Genomic DNA, 8279 nt, shown 5'->3' with positions numbered 1-8279 from the left:
GTTCCTAATTACTATACATTAGAAACGAAGCTACTGTTAAAGTCCAATGTCCAAAAACAGAAGTCAACAATCAAAAACGGAGGTAAATGCTCGAACAGAAAGAAGTCAAAATTCAAGTCATGAACAAACTTGCTTTCTGCTAAAAAAAACCTGTAGAATCCCAATACTCCTCTTCGAGTCGTAAAAACAACAAAGATAGTATTAGCGTATCATTGCGTCAAATTTATAATTGGAAATTCGCCTTTTACAATTGCCCAAAAATGTGATTGCGCAAAAACTGTAATTAATTTTTTAACAATTTTTCATTCACTCAAATTACAGGACTATTGCCATAGTAGAATTCTGAGAAACAAAAAGAATCAATCAAACAACGATCCTGCTTGTTTTTATACCTTTTTTCCAATGTCCCCACCGAAATGCGTTGTCTCAAATATTTTCAGCACATTTTTTCTTAAAAGATTTCCTTCAAAATGGATGAAAAACTAGTACCAGCTAGCGCTTAATCTAATGAAACGACATACACTGAGCTTTAATCCACTACCTCTAAATGGTCATGCTTTATCGCTTTGACCCGTTTCTTTTTTATTTAGCTTTTTGATCTTGCTTTTTTTACCCTGAAAGTCTTCACTCTCTTGCCTTAAATTTCTTGCTTGTATTATAACCTGCATTCAACAGAAAAGGTGAGTGTAAAACGAAAAACGTGAGCAAAATTTAAAGCGAACTAGAAACGAAAAAGTATAGCGACTAGAAAAGGAAAAAGCCGTTTGAGTACATGACAGCAGCTAATCAAGCAATTAAATCTTAAAACTACATATTGCGAGTATAGCCAAGCCACCGAAATTCAGGAATGTAATTTTGCCTTCTGTTTTCCATTTGTTACAACACTGTATTTAAGCTATTTAGCTTAAAAAAATGTGCTTGAAAAATATATTACAAGTTTTAAAAAAACCACTATACTTGTCTAGATGTAACACATGACCCTAATTGACCTTTGAAGGGGTTAGAGTGATCTCAAGGGAACTGAACAAAATTAGAAGTCATTTAGAGAGTGAGACAAGTCAGCTATGATGAAAAAAACTCATCACACAGTTCAGCTTAAAACTCGCCGCCAATTAGTTTAAGAAATGCCGTCACACAGATAAAAGTAACAAATGAGCAGTGGAATAGCGGCATACAAGGATCAACAAATTGCTCTTTTGAAGATTGCGGCTTGAAAAAAAGTAGTAAAATGAAGACGACGCAACAAAAAGGAAGCTTTTTCGGATGCAAACTCGAAGCGTTGGAACTTCGAAAAAAACGGCACTTGCAGCCGAAACTATTACCTTTTGTCTTAACCATCAAAAATTTGGTTAAAAATTACACCAGTGTGATAACGAGAACGATTTGAGCATTGACATCATTGGGGCAGTAATTTCAACAATTACGACTTCATTCAGTAACAATACAGACTACAATAAAATTACAGAATTCAAATAAATAAAAAAATTCAATTTTTTAAACAACTCATGAAAGCAGATCGAATAAAAACTATAGGTCTTAGGAGAATGATACAAGCTAGAATTTGGAGAAAGAACCATATATAAAAACTTGATTTTTGAAGTCAAATACTAAATTGAAAAAATGAAGTAGAAAAACAAATACAGTTCATAATTCAGCGTTCATGCTTAGAAAAAACCTACATAGCTATCCTCCTGTAAATAAAAAAAACAATTTAAGGATTTGAAACAATAAAATATTTTAAAAAAAGAAAAAATTTTTTTAAACTGTTCTGTAAAAAAACATTTTTATTGAATTACAAAGACTCAAACCATTCAATCATTGATAAAACTGAACCTAAATTTCCCGAAAACTACATTTAAATTTCCCGACTTTTTTAGCATTTAAATCCAAACTTTAAACAAAACTGCTGAGAAAATTGGAACAAAACTGTCCCAAATCGGATAAGCATGTGTGCAAATTTAGAAAAAAACAAAAATGCCAAACGTTAGAAAGATGCGTTCAATGCATGAATTGTCAAAGGAAACTGCCATAAGTACTGATTTTTTGAAAAATAACTCTGCTTAAATATCCAAAAACTATATTAAAAAAGACAATTGTGCCATTTTTTAAACCTGAAAACCAATTGCTAAGCTCTCAAAAAATATTGCAGTATAATTTTTCAGATAGTTACATATTTAAACAGCATCAACTAAAAAACTATTTTCCACAAAAACAAATTACAAAAAAAACTGGGGCGACTCTATAACTGGGTTATCTATATGCGCCATTATATCAACATAGCCGTCAGATTGCCGGAAAATAGCCACCGTTGACGCTATAGACGCACATCGGGATTGAAACAGAAAAAATAGAAGATTGAAATTGACAAAATTTTTTCCTAAGTTTCAAAAACTGTTCTAATTCAGTGTGCAGTTTAGCTTCTAAATTGAAGGGTATTAAGCTTAATACTAATATCAGGTAGCAATCGCTCTAATGAATTTTTGAATAACCTAACGCTTTAGATTTTTCTCTTTGATATTGACCGTATTCACATTGCGTAATTCACTGCGTGAAAGAACTTAGAATCCATTCAGTTGAAACAGTCAGTGAGGTAAGTCAGAGGTCAAACGTAAAAGTCGTGACTTATGTAAAACCAAAAACGTGATCAAAAGGTAAAGCGAATTAAAAAACATAGCAGGACAAGTCCTGACGAACAATTCAAAAGATTTTCATTGACTAAACAAAAAACTAGACCTAGAACTGACTATGAGTGAATTGGGAAAAACCACTTCTAAAAAAACAGATTTAAAAAATTTAAAAAAAAAATCACTGTCAAAATGCCGCATGCCAACAAAAAAAACCACCAGCAAGAAATGGAAATTTGGTTCAAACAAAAAACTAGGCCTGGAATGAACTATCAATGGATACGGAAAACGCTCTAGAAAAAAATCCGATCCAAAAAATCGAAAAAAAACAGTAAAAAAACAGTGAAATTGCCGCATGTGAACAAAAAAACCACAAGCGAGAAAGCGAATTTTTGTTCAAGCAACGTCTTCTCACTCTACTTTAAAGTTAGAGCAAAAAAATCAAGCCGCAAAACCACTCGCTTTTTTGCTCTACTTCCTTTTTTCGGCGTGACAAAATCACTACTCCAATTTGACATCAAAAATCATGAAAATATGTGATCAGATCTTTAAAAAAAGACAACGCCCCAATACAATTCAAATTCTTTGGTTTGTAAAAAGGAGAGCGCCTAAATAATAGCTGTATGAGAGGCTGACGGCGGCTATTAAAAATACTTTTTGAAGTCGAAAAATCACTCACTGAATCAACCATATGATAAAAAATTTTTCTCGCGCTCAGAAAAAAATAGTTCACACTGCAATTTTACTCACTTTCGCTTTTAGGTCAAAACGCCGTCTGAACGAATAGTACTTCCGGTAGAAAACACCTCAAGAAAACAAATTCTTTTCTTCAAACCATGAAAAAGCCAAGATCGCCGCAAAATAGTTACGCTCAGCTTACAGCTTCGCAGCTTTAGCAATAAAAAAGTGTAAGCACTTCTGTTGCACGCTTTATTTGATTACTAGTAGTAAACTGCCACAAAAGATGGAATTCAACTGCTTAAAATCTCGATGACAATTATTTAGATCACATAAAAATCAAGAATTCTAGAGTGAAAGGTAACTCGAAAAGTCAATCAGAAGAAAAACTGTAAAGCCAAAAACTGAATTAAAAAAGACCAAAAAAACCACAATAATTGCTATAGACTTGATTTGAGAGCAATTAAATTCAGCCGATTAAAAAAATTGACAGGAACGATCTGGATGCCAAAAAACAAGGAAGTTGTAAAAAATTTCAGATGACATATCAAACAAATTTCAGCTAAATGGTCACTAAAAATTGGTGCAAACTTAAATCGAGAGCTACTAAAAACCGAACCTGAATTAAAACCAGGTGTCAAAACATAAACCGACTAATGTGGAAGAATTGCTCTCGAACGACAGGCGGGTGGAAAAACTTTTCACCCCAGCTGGATTCGAACCATTGATTGCAACCGACTTTATATTAGCAACAAGCTTTACTTCGGAGTGAGAGCAACAGAAATAACTCAAAAATGAATAACGAAAGCGTGAAAAAGTCACAAGAGAAGTCAAAGAAAGTTCTAGAAAAGCGCAAAATGGTCAAGTGAAAAATTTGCATTTAAAAATACTAACACGTTTACAAAAATTGCTATGAACTTCGTTCAAGAGCAATTAACCACATTAGAAGTTAACATATATCACTATTAAGATTTAAAGTGACAAATGGAACCAGTTTCGGTGCACTTTTCATTTGACTTTTAGTATTAAATTGCCGCCAATTGAGTTCAGCTGCTTGAAATTGTGATTGAGAGAGAATTTTAGATCACGCGAACCGCAAAAAGTCAAGGGCGTAAACGTCACTCAAATAGTCAAAACGGTCAAGCGAAAATTTGGCATAAAAAAGACACACACATTTACAATAATTGCTTCTCTACGAGATGAATTGAAAAGGTATAGAAATTTGTTAATACCTGCCTCCATCAGTAACAGCCGAGCAGTGTCTGAATACCTCCAACTTGAGCGCTAAATGCTTGCTGGTTGTAACTTTAGGAAATTGTTCCAAGCAGAGAAACTCCCTCGGAACACAACATTGACATCTTAGCTTCTTCAACAAGGGGAAAACGACAGGTACCCGAAGGTCTTTCCCAACCAACAGTGTTAGCGCATAGTGCGAGTTGAGAAGTGATAACTCTTCAAATTCGTCAAAAAGCTCCATGTTTGAGACTCTGTTCAACTCTTCCTCCGGTAGAGTTTGAATTGTTATATGGTTCAAATCCGCCGTAAAAATGTCTTTGAAATGTTCAGCTAGCCTACTGTGGATTTTCTCGACAGTGTTATGGACGTCTGGTGACCCTAGCGGACAGTTGAGCTTGTTAAAATGGCTCATCATAAACTTTCCAAAGGGATCTCGAGTGTTGAGTTGTTCGTACAAAACAACCGCGCTTTTGGTGAAGTTCTCTGATATGTAGTCCAAAATACAGTCGCTCGTTTCTGAGGGTAGATAAACAAGTGAGACTTCGCCCAGGAACAAAGTGCCATTTTGAGGATCAAGCACTGTTTTCAGCTTCTTGAAAATGTCTTCGTAGTTAGAGAGGTCTCCAGGAAGAAACTTGAAAACGTCAAGGTCAGATCTGAAGCAAACTTTTATTGTTTGGCATTTAATCATCGTAAGATAGACGGTTCCTGAGGTGAAAATTGAATTACGAAAGTATCTCATGGTAAATAAATGAATGGAGTTTTCACTGTAATTGAACAAAACTGACCTTATAAGGCGTAAACACTTTCAAGTAAACCATTGTTTAAACAGTAAAAATAAGTATTAACTGGCCATTTAATACCCGACACAAGTGCAAAACGTTGTTCATCCACAAAAAAAGCATTCCACCGCCGTACTGATTATGACTTCGATTTTAAACATATCTATTCAATCTGATCAATGAAAATAACGCGGAAAAGAAACACCTACTCGGTTAGCAGATCGTGTTTCTCAATCATTGCTCTCTTCCGTTCCACAACTTCATGGGCGTCCACTTCAACGTATCTCTCAATGAACTCAGTGGCTCCAACATCTCTGAGTCGGAAGAACATTGTATCAAATCCAGCTCCCAGTGACACTATTTGCTTAATAGGACTGTCACTCTTATCCCCCGCATCACCTAAATCAACAGCGACTCTTCTGTTTGAAGAATTGAGATTGCTGCTACAAGTTCCGGCTCAGCAAAGCTAGTTATGCTGTGATACTAAGCACTCAAACTTTGTCCGCTATGGTTATCAATCAGGTTTTCCAGTAAACCATCGACAGGATAGTCCTCTTTCCTTCATTGATCTCTTCAGTAAGAATTTTTCCTAGTGGAGCACGTACACCTGGATTAGTCTGAAGCGAGTACTTGTTCATCTATATTTGGTTCCCGTACAAAAATCTTCAAATTTACTATTGTGATGAGAATATGCAAAGTGATTCTTTGTGAAATAGAGTTTGAGTGGAAAAAATAGGTACTTTCGACGCAGAAAGTGCTTTTCTGTCAATAATGATGAACTAGATACGAAAAAATTTGATAATAGCTAAGCCAGAAACATTTCGTAGAGCAAAGGATAAATAAATTCCCTCCGATGTGACCAAAAATAAATTCAACCTCGTGAACCGCAATAAGATAACTTTGAACAATGAGCACCGATATTAAAGTTTTGGATAAACCAATTGGGATAAACAGCTGATCGCATGAATGAGATTAATCCAAACCAAAATGGAAATAAAAAAGTTAAGTATACGCAACGTTTTGCCATTGGAAAGTATTCGCATCCTTCAGCCTAATAACTTCTGCAGAAAAGAACGTTAAAATGTTAAGTGAAAACTCACTCAAATATTATTTCTACCCATTTAATTTTTTTTCAAAAAAAGCTCTTAATTACCATTGCATCTCGAAGGTTTTGGTACTTATATATGGTACTGATATATTTTTATATTTTATATATTAAACCATTAATACAGCGTACCTCATTTTATTATGTGAGGATGTCACCGCTAATGGCTCTATAAAGTATATCTAACCACTTGAAAATTACGCAAAACAATTCACGAACTCGAGTTGATATCCTAAAATTTTTAATATCAGTTTCCAAAGAGTCAAAAACAAACACAAAGACGTCTCAAAACTTTGGGAGCATCAAAGTAGTCAAAATGCCTCTTGTGATTGAAAAGTGGACGAACAATAAACAAGACATAGCATTGATCTCTTTAAACAACAGCTTTTCAGTCATTCAAGCTGACACAGTTATCAAGTCGGTGGGGTGGAGAAGCAGATTGATTCAATTATAAGAAAAAATTTTTGAACAACCATGGACTGGACACATGCACCAATCAAAGAAAATACTGGTGAATGTTTCTCATTGTTCAAAAAATACTAAGGTAAATTTCTACTTGCCAAGCTGACATGAAATTCGGGCGCACAGAAAACAAAACTGAACCAAATTCAACAAATGAAAATCAGGCAACCATAATTGTTTATTACTTAGCCACAAAAAACTTTCATACTACAAGGATATTGAAAGGAGTAATTGGAAATGCTCACTTCACGCAAGTAATTTTCTATCATCAGCGATTGATAACAAAGCAAAAATTGCACTTTGTTCATAGATATACCGAAAACTTTTCCAGAGCTCCACTGTATACAAGACTTGCATCATCACATTAAGCCAAACGTATCATAAAAGGATGCAAATTCCACATATAGTTTGGTTTCATTTGCTAGAAAATGATTTAAAGAGTTAAAAAAGATTAACTTTTTAAAAGTTTTTAAAATTATTTAAAATTTGGAGATTCAAGGTCAAATCGAAAAATAAAGAAGTGCATACCTATAAAAATAATAATACATCTTTAAACGAAATATCAAACCATTTAAAATAGGAAGAAAAACACAGATGTTTTAGCTTGTAACATTAAAAAAATCAAATACCACTGATCGACCACTGAAAAGGGCAAGTACGCCCAGAATATGCTCAAAAAATCGAAAATCGGAAAAAAAATGTTATCGAAGGCAAAAAAAACAAATCGCTAGCACTATAATTGAATAATTGATTTTCAAAGTCAGGATTAAAAGAAAGCGAGAGAAAAAATTGAGTCAGCGGAGTCCATTTATAGCAAAAAGAAACTTAATTTAAATATACACAGGAACACCTATACGAAATAATTGACAAACTGTTACAGTAAAAAAATCGGATCCTGGAAACCCTTCGGTCTTTTAAATTCAGTATAAAATTCATTGGAGAACATTTAAAATTGCAATTGGCGAATATATATATATATATATATATATATATATATATATATATATATATATATTATATATATATATATATATATATATATATATATATATATATATATTCCAGATACATAAGTATTTATATATAGGTATCGAAAACATTTTTCCAGACGTTCATAAAAACATGTAGTAAAACATGAGGAGAAACAAAAAAATTATTCGGATTTCTGATGAAAGAATTTTAAAGAAAGATCTAATCTGTTCCGCTTCCTCCAGTGTTTTTTCTGTGTTTGTATATAGAAGCTACATCTGCTACATTTTAAGAAAATTAGTTGCGCCCGGCGGCTCTAAGATGCTATGGCCCCTACGCTTGGGTGCTAAGCAAAATAGATACACAAACTCTTAGAACAAAATGAAACTGCTTTTAATATTATTAAATTTATTGAAAGCATTC

General features: G+C 33.7%; 1 protein-coding gene across 1 annotated transcript in view; it reads right to left on the bottom strand.

Annotated features, from left to right (window-relative positions):
* Nucleotides 1-8279, bottom strand: part of LOC142354137 (tRNA wybutosine-synthesizing protein 4-like) — a 58575-nt gene that overhangs the window by 38953 nt on the left and 11343 nt on the right. The window lies entirely within an intron of this gene.

The sequence above is a fragment of the Convolutriloba macropyga genome, chromosome 15 (genome assembly GCF_964194025.1).
Source record: "Convolutriloba macropyga chromosome 15, txConMacr16.3, whole genome shotgun sequence".
Taxonomy (NCBI): Eukaryota; Metazoa; Xenacoelomorpha; order Acoela; family Convolutidae; genus Convolutriloba; species Convolutriloba macropyga.
Note: the sequence above shows the minus strand (reverse complement) of the source record. Positions and strands in the feature narration are given on the sequence as shown.